Raw genomic sequence first — 12,144 nt, 5'->3', positions numbered from 1 at the left:
CCCAGAATTCTCCTCTACGACAATGAAGGTAGGCCTATCAATAATATACCCAGAATTCTCCTCTACAACAATGAAGGTAGGCCTATCAATAATATACCCAGAATTCTCCTCTACAACAAAGAAGGTAGGCCTATCTACCTCTCCTTGTTAAAAGAGACCACAAACAAGCATTTGATAGAATAGGCCTACTCCTCACAATTCAACAATGTGGTATTAACAATGAGAACACACCCAACCCACTCATGGTCATTATGGATAGTGACACGATGATAAATGTATGCAAGGAGAGGGTCTGACCTCTACTTGACCTCCTGTATAAGAGCATTCATTTCTTCAGACTGCACATATGTCATCTCACTGTATATCAGTGACTACACACTTGTCTCCTATACCAATGACTGCTGTTGGATTCCATTGCATAGCTGCACAGATAGTCAATGCTGTAATAACGGTGTCATTAAACCTCATTAATGTGCCTGTCCGCTTCCTCAATGTGTTCTTCACACTGTACATCAGATCGGGGACTCACTGCGTCATTAACGGTGATGGAGACAATTGCTCGTTCTTCATGTGAAGTGGCCGAGTGTGTGCGGACAACGGCCTGTTCCAAAGAGCCTCAGTCCTCTTCTCTCTGTCTCACACAGAGCATCTGTTCTCACTAAGTACTCCTTGGGCCAAATGTGTTCTGGGGCATTTTGTCATTTGGGTGCTTCATGTGAAAAATAGTGAGGAATGAACATTTAGCCTGTCTCAGGACCCATTCCCTGAATGTTTCCCACATGTATTCCAGCTGTTGTGAGTTTCTTAGACCTTTTGTGAGGCATTATCTGCCCTATCATTATGCAACACAGACCTCGGATTCAATTATGTTGTTGTGGTGTCCGTCTGAATAACTGCAGAGTCCGTGTGATTGTAGAGACTAGACTAGGAAGCTGGGTTGGGACAAGACAGATGACAGGGGGGGGCATTATAGAGTTGTGAGGCTTAATTGTGTCTTCACGAGAGATGTCGTTGATTTATGGCCTGATTGACGGCAGTCCTGTGAATCGGGCCCACATGTGCACTGTCTCCCAGCCGCAGCCCAGTGTCCACAGGGGTGCTGAAGAATCTACTCTGGGTTTCCACTGGCATTGTGCAAAACTCTTTTTGAACTGAGTGAGAGAGAGGGAGAGAGATTGAAGGGGGGAGGGGGGGGATAAAGAATTAAACTTTGAGGCTTTCAGCAGGGCTGTTGTAAAGAGAGTGAAAGGGGAATGGGGGCCGTGTGGCCAGCCACATGGGCTGTTCTCACTCGGATAATGGAGCTCTTTCTGTGGCACTTAACCCCCTCGCCGCACGCTGGGAACAGGCAGCCGTGCGCCCACCGCGTCTCAACAGACACGCTCAGACACGCTCACCCGCTGCATAATTGAATTTTACACCCAGGAAAGTCACCCCCGGCCACCTCCCTGCTACACGTGGCCCTGACAGCAACTCTCCCAGGATCACAGCACATCTCACCCAGGCCAGCACAGAGAGGACGCAGGCCCAATGTCGGTAGGCCCATTGGGAGAACGGTGGATAGAGAGTAATAACTACTCCATGTGATGGGAGACCGTGGTCTACTTTACTGTAGAATCTGGGTTGAAGTGTCTGGTGGACTTGTGCAGGGTTTTCTGGACACCATTCAGTTGTCTCTCTGACTTCATATAATATCTGATTCTGAAATGTCAGTTTTAGGAGTAGTGCAGTGTTTGTATTTAGGAAACTACCATGATACCATCGAAAGTTGTTGGAGTCACAGGAAGAGAGGCAGATATAATCTCAAAAGTGTAGATTTTTATTTAGACTGAAAGAGGAAGTCTGTCTGTCACCAGTCCAAGTAGAACTGACCTCAAATAGAACTGGCCTAACTGATGAGATACGTTTTAGCCTTAGGGTTTGTTTCCACAACATAAAAGGGTACTGGTGGAGAGGGGTTTGGTTATGTCTCTAACCTGGCAGTTGGTGACCCAAGGGTGTGTGTGTGGGGGGGGGGGGTTAAACGATGGGGTAAAGAGAGTGAGTTAAACCGACCCCTCAGTCCATTAAAGGCCCCTGGGTGTGGAGGCTGGCTGACGATCTCGTCTTTAGGAGGGACGCGGGCGGCTGAGCAGGCCCTATCTCTCTGCTCCGGCTCTCTGCCCTCTTGACCAAACACAATAAGTGTTTCCTCCCCATGACTTGGTCACTTTCACCTGTCACTCAGACTTTCTCCTGTCCCCCAGGGCTGTGTTCCTCTCTCTCTCTGTGGGTCTGAGGAGAACGGCTCCAGGTGAGCGTCCATGTGTGGCAGGCTGCTCCTCCTCAGCAGTGAGTGTGTGCACTGTGAAGCCAGACCCCCCTCTCTCACTCCCCCCAGACCCTTTGTTCTACACAACTCTCAGTATCACCACCCATCCTATCTCTACCTTTATGTACATAGTATTATTTACAGAAATATCCCTCCAATCTGAGCTCCATGAAATCACCAGAGACATGAAAGTATAATGGTCACCCATGTTTGTTTGTCTCAAAGTTTGTCTGTCTGAGTGGGTGAACGACCCAGCCAGGAGACTGTGTTTCTTTGGTTCGTTCATTGTTCATCATCTGCTAAATAGCATGTTATTTCATTCCAAGTTAATGAGAGAACCTATTAATGTAACATAATGCGTGGTAACTTACCAGTGAAGCTGATGGGGTGGGGTGTTGGGGTGATGGGGTGTTTGCTCCTGTGTTCATTGACGGTTTCAATACTTCCTGCCTCCAGCCGCTGGCTGATGCATTCATCAGGTCCATTGTGAACTCCCACACACGCCTTTCAAGCGACGCTGAGGCCTGTGTTTACATGGTGGTGATCATAGGCAGACTGCACAGCGTTTGTACCTGTGTGCCTTAATTAGATCCCTGTGATGGACCGACATCCTCCTGCTCTCTGTCACACAATATACCAGTCTCACTGTGCTGCCCACACAGACAGGACATCACTTCACAGCAGCTAATCAGCCACTACAGTCATGTTCACTACATTGGTCAGCTTTCCTGGCTGTTGCATGACGTCAATGAAAGCCTTAAAATGAGCTCCACACAAACCTCGGCGAGTTTACATTTTGGCATTAGCATTCCACAAGAATAGCTCAGAGGTTATTTATAGGGCCAAGAGTTTTTCCTGACCACATGATCTGCCCAGGAACACTTTTCGACCTGTATTCAACATTGTGATGTGCTGACATACAGTTTCCTCCACCAGAGGACACCATTCTCTGAGTAACCCTTCCTCTGGTCTCCCCAGGCAACCTCCTCCTCTTCGCCTGTCGCTGTGGCCCCTCCCTTCAAAGGCATAACCTCTCCTAATCCCCCTCCCCCGGTTTCCGTGGAGACGGCCCAGACGAGCAGGTGACGCATTGACAGGGAGCAGATGGTTGCCCGTGGAGGTAAGCATGGCTGAACAATGCCCCCATATTCATCATACAGCCTCTCTCTCTCAACTTCACTCTCTGTATTCTCAACCACACACACACACACACACACACACATCAGCATAAACTCCATAACTCCCCTCTTGAAAATCTGATTTTTACACAGATGCATGTACAGGCACACACACATACACAAACAGTAACAATTATTAAACCTTTCAAAGAATGTTGGTATCTTGGCCCAGGGGACATTCTGATGGACTAGTCCTGGACAGTATTTTTAGAGGACTGAAGGGTGGATAGGGATTGTGATGGACAGTATAATATTGTTGTAGGGGCTACAATACATTGAGGGATTGACATGAGGTTGGGGTATACTGAAGTTTTGGAAGAGGGCCGGTAGCACAGTTAGATAAACAATGGAACCTCCTTGCCCTGGCCTCTGCGCGTGCCTGTCCCCTTGCAGGTGTTTGTGGGGCCCTCGGCGCAGTAACTCACTTCTCTAACGAAGCTCATTCGTTACTCTCCGTCTCCCCTGGAGATAAAGTACAGACATCCCTCTCCCTTCCTCTCTTTCTTTTTTCCAACTCCAGAATAATCCAGCAACAATACAGGGGCTTGAAGGTGGTGTGCAGCGATTCGCCGGAGGCCTGACTTGTTTTGAGGCGGAGGGGGGGGGGGGGGGGGGGGGGTATTATGGAGATCAGCTACTGCATGTAGAACGCTGGCGAAGAAAGTGTGCGCCTGTACAATGGAGTCCTCTTTAGTGGCTTCAGAGCGCTGTGCTTAACCCACCACACCTGGAACTCAGGGTGCGAGAGTACCCCAACACACCCCACTTCACCCCCACCTCTCCACCTCATCCCACCCCAGCACACCCCACTTCACCCCCACCTCGCTCCACCTCAGCCACCACCACACCTCCAGCACCTATCTATACAGTCTGAGGAGCTGGGCTCGGGGTGGAGGAGGGGGGGGGGGGGGCTGCCTGCATTCAGGGCCTGACTATGATAAAGACGCACAGTGAGGAGCCATTGAAGAGCCCTGTGCCTAAAATGGAGTCACTAATAGGTGCCTATTCAGCAAGGAAAGGGTTTTCTGAAAGAAAACAAAGTTTTTGGGGGAAGCAACAATCACTATGCCCTGCTACCTTGTATATGTCAAATTTATACAGTCCTCAGCCTACCCCCTTTTAGCTATTTAAGAGAATCACCATTGAAGAGATTCCATGTATAATTTGGAGTCTCCTTTTCTTACTTGGAAATGAATTGAATAGTCTGTTTCTAAAGTGAGTCCAATCGAGTGGCATGGTTCTCCAAAGAGAGACACGCTCTCTCTCTCTCTTCTCTTTTCTCTCTTTTTATCTCCCTCTCTCCCTGATTGTTACCCCCATACACATGTGTCCAACTTGTACTGAATAGGTGAGGGCCTGTTGACCAGCATTTTGGGTTTCTTGAATACCACTCTTTCTTATAGGCCTACTTTGTGCCAGTGTGCCAGTTTTGCACGTGCATGCACCAGCTGTTTCCTTGATAGGGACACTCACAGAATAGTTTTTGAAGATGTCATTTTGACCCAGAACATTATGGGTGTTATTGCATGCAGCTTTGTGTATTGATGAATACAGACTCTAGTGAATAGTGACCCAGTCTATGAGGAGGATGTGCATGGCTGTGGATCGTATTGTTGGTTGTTACTAGGCAGAACAGGGGCCTTGCCCAGTGGGAGAGAGGTCATTAATATAGAAATGCTGGGGCCATATTGAGAGAGAGGGCACTAATGGAGGAATATGGGGACCATAGTGTGCAGTGCGTCACAGGGCTAAGCTGACAGATTGATGAGATGAGGGAAAAAAGGTTGGTACCGGAGGGGGGGCCCGGTGTGGTGCCCCAGGCTGAGCGGGGACCAGGGGTTGGAGTGAGCCCGGGTAGCAGGGTTCCCCTCAGTCCTGCTGGGCAGACCCAGCCCAGGTCATAGCCCCCCTTTGATTCACAGCCCTGCTGCCAACAATGGGCAGCGCAGAGTGGGCAGGTCTCTCTCCCTTAGAACAGTATTTGGTATTTTTATTGGGCTTTGTCAGCTTTGTGTGTTTGCGAGTGTAATGTTTTGTGAGTGAATGTGCTGGGGATGCTATTGCCTTAGCAACTCTTTATTTGACATCTGATTCTAAACAGGTTATAAACATTATTATAAACTGGGTGGTTCGAGCCCTGAAGGCTGATTGGCTGACAGCCGTGGTATATCAGACCGTATACCACGGCTATGACAAAACAGTTATTTCTGCTGCTCTTATTACGTTGGTAACCAGTTTATAATAGCAATAAGGCACCTCTTGGGTTTGTGATATATGGCCAATATACCACGGCTAAGGTCTGTATCCTTAGCCGTGGTATATTGACCATATACCACAACCCTCGGGCCTTATTGCTTAATTACCTCATTTGTTTTAAACCATTGCATTAAGTCAATTCATAAGGCGTGTTGTTTAGCATTTCTATATGCTTTCAGGTTCTTATAATAAGGGGTTTAGGAACAGAACAGTACATGACAAAGTGGTAATAATGCTGTAACAGCAGGTATAGAGTTGTAATGGTTCATCCAGTATACAGGCAGACCCTCAAAATGAAGTGTTACCCCATTAGTTCAACACTTAACCTGTGGATTGCAATGGAGTATCAATCTTGGTATGGATCTGACGTCAGATCAGTTGTGGTGTGTCATTTAGAAGAAAATACTGCAGTTCAATTTGGGGCATTCAGACAAGCATAATATAAGGGTGATATAACTATAATAATGATATAAACTATATCAAAGAAAATGACCCATTATCGTAAAAAAAGTGTTGAGACATCACAGCACGAAACAGACTGCCAGTGACTTAACCCAGGCTGTGCTTCCCTTTACAATGCATTTCCAAGCAGTGTCTTAGCAACTGGCATTGTGACATCTGGATTACCCAAGGTGCATTGCAGAGACCCCTGTTGGGCAGAACGGAGGGAGCCAAGGGGAGAGTGTGCTTTAGGAAGGGACCTGTATAGGCAGGGTCAGGAGCTGAGATACACCCATGAAGCTTTAGTCTGTCCGAAACAACTCATTTCCTTATTGAGTTCATATGGGAAAAGACTTTTGTCTAATATGTAAACTTTTACAAAGTTAATGGACTGTAAAGGAAAACAGCTTTACAAGAACTTGTTACATTTTTCAGCTTTTCATCAGCTTGGAAAGAGCTTCTACCAGACATAACATTCAGACAGGCTGTCAAAGATATCAAACAACCTTGAAGAAAGCTTGTGTGTGTCAGTGTGTGTTACGGTGTTGCCTCTTGTCACTGGGGACAACGGTTACCGTTACTCTCTGGTTTGGGGTTTGTTAATATGTCACTACTGTCTTTTTAAATTTTTTACAAAATGTCCCCTCAAAACAAATTCTAAGTTAAAAAACATCCAACTGAAGATGGACACACTCTAGAGAATAACCTTTGATTGATAGGTCTCTGTTTAGAACGAACACAGGCACACACACATGTACACATTCACACTAATGAGGTCTGATTTGGGGAATTGATGTATTCAGGGGATATAATTGATATATCCCCTGTAATGTAATTATGGCTAGGAGACTTATGCTCTAGCGTTATAGCAGCCCAGAACGTGATCCATGTCTATTCTCTGTATTTGGGCTGAAAACCCTCTGTCCAGCTGTTTGTATTTTCTGGTCTGGCCTCTGTGTGTGTGTGTGTGGTTTGGTTTGGGGCGATCTTCATTCATGGCTTTCGAGGATCACGGGGCCCGCCTGACCCAAATGTGAAGGACATATAAGAGAACATGAAAGGTGTTTTTGTGTGTAAATGTGCCTCAAAGTTATAACGAAAAGGAACTCTGCGTTCGTTAGTATTGTATTACATTCATCTGTTTTTTACTTAGGGAATAGCATGCACCAGTGACTTAGACTGGTTTAACAAGGTAGTCATTATTAACAGCAATAATCCACGTATGAAAACACAGCTTCAGTCCCCCACGGGAAGGTATTTCATTCTCTTCCTCTCCATGTCTATTCAGTCACTGCAAGAGTGAGGTAGCTATATCAACATCATGGAGAAAGAGCATATTTTGTAGTATGAGACATATGAATTGACCTGTAGATGTCACATTGTCCTCTCACTCAGTGGGGCAACAGAGAGGGAATGTAATGTACAGTGTAATAGAGAGGTCGGAGAGATTAGTTCAGGGGACATGTGGGTCATTGAGAATGGGCGAGGGCCAGAGCCTTACTGGGGGAACAGGCTGGACAGAGAACAGCAGCACCAGAATAACCATCCTACCAGGCTCCTGGCCCGGCCCAGACGTCCAGTCAACATCACCACCTGGCATCATGGCTCCTGCTCAGCACTCCACCAGGACAGGGTGAGTCTGGCCACCCAGCCCTCCTCTTAATCAACAGCAGAATGGACTGAAGCCGGACCTATCCCATATCCCAAATGAAAAACACATCGAACTTTGTTCAATGAGTCCCACGGTGAGAACATGAGAGAGAAGAGCTGTAAGACCTGAGCATCTGTTCACCTCTTTGACACTAATGAATGTTAAGTAGGTTAGCCGGTGGTGTGCCACCATCCCAGAGGTCATTGTGACCGGGGTGGCAGAGGGATGCTGGCTTTGTGTCCGTGCGCCAGCCACCTGGTGAGCAGCCGAAAATGGCTGGAACGCTAACTCCTGCTCACACAATCACCAGCGCCGATGGTAGCCATATTGATCCTCTGTGCTACCAGATTAAAGTATAAAGAGAGCTCTGTCCTGCCAGTGGGGGTCCCCTCTGACTCCCAGAGGTCATTTCGGGGTCATGGATCCCTTGCAGCCCCCTGACCCACAACCAAATGTGTACACACACCAGAGGCAGGACACAGACCTTGCGGGGATGAACCCCATTAAACAGGACCGGTTGGATGCTCACATTCAGCTCTCATTATAGCTGACCCTGGGCTTTCTCTTTTGGATCCGGCTGCTCTCTGGTTTTGTCTCTAATTTGAACCTGGTCCGGTCCGTGCTGGGGAGCTAACCCTGCTCTTTTGTGTGGCCGTAATAGGTTTGCCGTGTGCATGATTGTCTTCTGAACCTGATCTCCTCGTCCGCGGTTCCATCTTGCGTCGTATAATGCTCCCATTGTATTCCGACACCTGTGGTTCCTCCGGTGTGCGCTTAGCGTGTTGTTCTTGTTCTCTGTGTTTCTATGGTAGTCCTTTGTTGGAGTGTGTGACATTGCTGAATTGAGTGGGTGACTTTGCTCAATTGCTGTGGCGTGTATTTACAATATTATTTTGTGTCTCTGTCTGTAGTATCAGTTCTCATGAGGCTTGTTATGTGTGTGCGTGTTCCCTAATGCAATCATATGTCCCTGTATTGGCCCTTTATTGCTGACCTGAACAGGATGCTCTGACCAGGATGCTCTGATCCCTGGTTCCCGGTTCGCTGTGCTGCAGCCTTGATTAAACGTTGATGAAATGCCTATTAATGTACGCTGGCTCACAGAGAGGGTGAAGGTGAAAGTGAATTAATAAAACATCCCGTCTAGTACTCAGGAGAGAAAGGGATCCCCTGAGAAACACAGGCAGATGGCCACGAAAATATGAGAGGACAAGGGAAAGTGGGATGGGAGAAAGAGGGTAGAGAGGAGACAGAGAGGGTAGAGGGAGCGAGACCAGCCACCACTTTGGCGATTAGCCCTTAATTGGTAATTTGATCTCCCCTTTTCCACCTACTCGTTATTGATAAGCTCCCAACATATTTCCCCTGTCACTGCCCCTGGACCAGCAAGTCTGCATTTCCTGCCCTCTGAGGCCAGGAGCCTGGCAGCCCACGCTGCGGCCGTGCAACGGTAAACAGCGCCCCCCTGGCAGGAAGGGCCTGATGTCGGTGGAGAGGAGGGGTGGTGGGCCGTCCTTGAGACACAAACTTGTGGAAACTCCATCTGCCGGTAATCTACCTAATCTCATCATCTGAATTGGACAAGGAAAATGGAACGCCAATCACTTTAGACAACCCTCACCGGGATTATGTGTTTTGTGATGACGGGTCAATTATGATGAAATGGTATCAACAAGTAAATTAGGAGAGGGTGCTGGGTGACGCAGCGGTCAAAAGCACTGCACCGCAGTGCGGAGGCGCCACTACAACTTAGGGTTTGATCCCAGGCTGTGCCACAACCGGCCGTGACTGGGAGTCCCATAGGTCCAGTGCTGTCCAGGGTAGGGGAGGGTTTGTTCGGTGGTGCTTTCCTTGGCTCATCGTGCTCTGGCAACTCCTTGTGACAGAGCCGGGTGCCTGCAAGCTGACTCCGGTCGTCAGTTGAACGGTGTTTCCTCCGACACATTGGTGCGGCTGACATCTGGGTTAAGCGAGCATTGTGATAAGAAGTAGTCAACCAGGCGATCATGTTTCAGAGGACGCATGACTCCACCTTTGCAATCGCCTCTCCTGAGCCCATTGAGGAGTTGCAGAGATGAGCCAATGGACCTAATTCAGGGAGGAAACAGGGTAAACAAATATGCTTGTGGCCATGCTACCCTGAACATGCTTGGTTAGTGCTGGGACTAAAAAATTATAATAATATAAACGTAAATTATGAAGAAGATAGATTGATCAGATTGGAATGACCCCACTTCCCTGCCATGTTCACTGGGGTGTAGTTTTACACCATTAATATGACATGTAATTACTGTCTGTGTGCCCTCTTGCCCTCTGGCTCAACTCTCATGTTTAGTAACAGGCTCAGGGCTCAGGGCCTCTACCAGCAGCACCGTTCATGACTGGGAATGAGTTCTGGTCCTTATTCATCACAGCACTGGTCTGGCAGTTTGGTGAAATAGGACATATTTGGTAGCTGTGCAAAAGGAGTCTGGGTAAAACACTGAACATCCACATTCAATGTGTAATTAGTGACAACAAGGTCATTGTGTCCTAACTAAGACACTCACAATTTATGAGGAAATTGGTCCTTGTCCATCTCCTGGACAAGTTATTCAGATGGTCCGCCATTAATGGCTGAGCATATTGTGGTGTGTTTTTCTAATAAGTGGACTTATTTAAAAAATATTGTCCGACATAATGTCTGTAATCATCTGTAGAGGTGATGTTCATTGTTGCACAGAGGAGAGGCTCATATATACAAAGGTAACTTGTCACTCCAGGTCTTGTTGATGGGCAGACCCGACGCTGCCCTGTAACTCCAGGTCTTGTTGATGGGCAGACCCGACGCTGCCCTGTAACTCCAGGTCTTGTTGATGGGCAAACCCGACGCTGCCCTGTAACTCCAGGTCTTGTTGATGGGCAGACCCGACGCTGCCCTGTAACTCCAGGTCTTGTTGATGGGCAGACCCGACGCTGCCCTGTAACTCCAGGTCTTGTTGATGGGCAGACCCGACGCTGCCCTGTAACTCCAGGTCTTGTTGATGGGCAGACCCGACGCTGCCCTGTAACTCCAGGTCTTGTTGATGGGCAGACCCGACGCTGCCCTGTAACTCCAAGTCTTGTTGATGGGCAAACCCGACGCTGCCCTGTAACTCCAAGTCTTGTTGATGGGCAGACCCAACGCTGCCCTGTAACTCCAGGTCTTGTTGATGGGCAGACCCGACGCTGCCCTGTAACTCCAGGTCTTGGAGATGGGCAAACCCGACGCTGCCCTGTAACTCCAAGTCTTGTAGATGGGCAGACCCGACGCTGCCCTGTAACTCCAGGTCTTGTTGATGGGCAGACCCGACGCTGCCCTGTAACTCCAGGTCTTGGAGATGGGCAGACCCGACGCTGCCCTGTAACTCCAGGTCTTGTTGATGGGCAGACCCGATGATGCCCTGTAACTCCAGGTCTTGGAGATGGGCGGACCTGACGCTGCCCTGTAACTCCAGGTCTTGTTGATGGGCAGACCCAATGCTGCCCTGTAACTTCAGGTCTTGGAGATGGGCGGACCTGACGCTGCCCTGTAACTCCAGGTCTTGTTGATGGGCAGACCCGATGCTGCCCTGTAACTCCAGGTCTTGTTGATGGGCAGACCCGATGCTGCCCTGTAACTTCAGGTCTTGGAGATGGGCGGACCTGACGCTGCCCTGTAACTCCAGGTCTTGTTGATGGGCAGACCCAACGCTGCCCTGTAACTCCAGGTCTTGGAGATGGGCAGACCCGACGCTGCCCTGTAACTCCAGGTCTTGTTGATGGGCAGACCCGATGCTGCCCTGTAACTCCAGGTCTTGTTGATGGGCAGACCCAACGCTGCCCTGTAACTCCAGGTCTTGTTGATGGGCAGACCCAACGCTGCCCTGTAACTCCAGGTCTTGTTGATGGGCAGACCCGATGATGCCCTGTAACTCCAGGTCTTGTTGATGGGCAGACCCAACGCTGCCCTGTAACTCCAGGTCTTGTTGATGGGCAGACCCAACGCTGCCCTGTAACTCCAGGTCTTGGAGATGGGCGGACCTGACGCTGCCCTGTAACTCCAGGTCTTGTTGATGGGCAGACCCAACGCTGCCCTGTAACTCCAGGTCTTGGAGATGGGCAGACCCGACGCTGCCCTGTAACTCCAGGTCTTGTTGATGGGCAGACCCAACGCTGCCCTGTAACTCCAGGTCTTGTTGATGGGCAAACCCGACGCTGCCCTGTAACTCCAGGTCTTGTTGATGGGCAGACCCAACGCTGCCCTGTAACTCCAGGTCTTGTTGATGGGCAGACCCAACGCTGCCCTG

This window comes from Oncorhynchus mykiss, chromosome 21 (assembly GCF_013265735.2).
Source record: "Oncorhynchus mykiss isolate Arlee chromosome 21, USDA_OmykA_1.1, whole genome shotgun sequence".
Lineage (NCBI taxonomy): Eukaryota > Metazoa > Chordata > Actinopteri > Salmoniformes > Salmonidae > Oncorhynchus > Oncorhynchus mykiss.
This window is presented reverse-complemented; position numbering follows the sequence as displayed.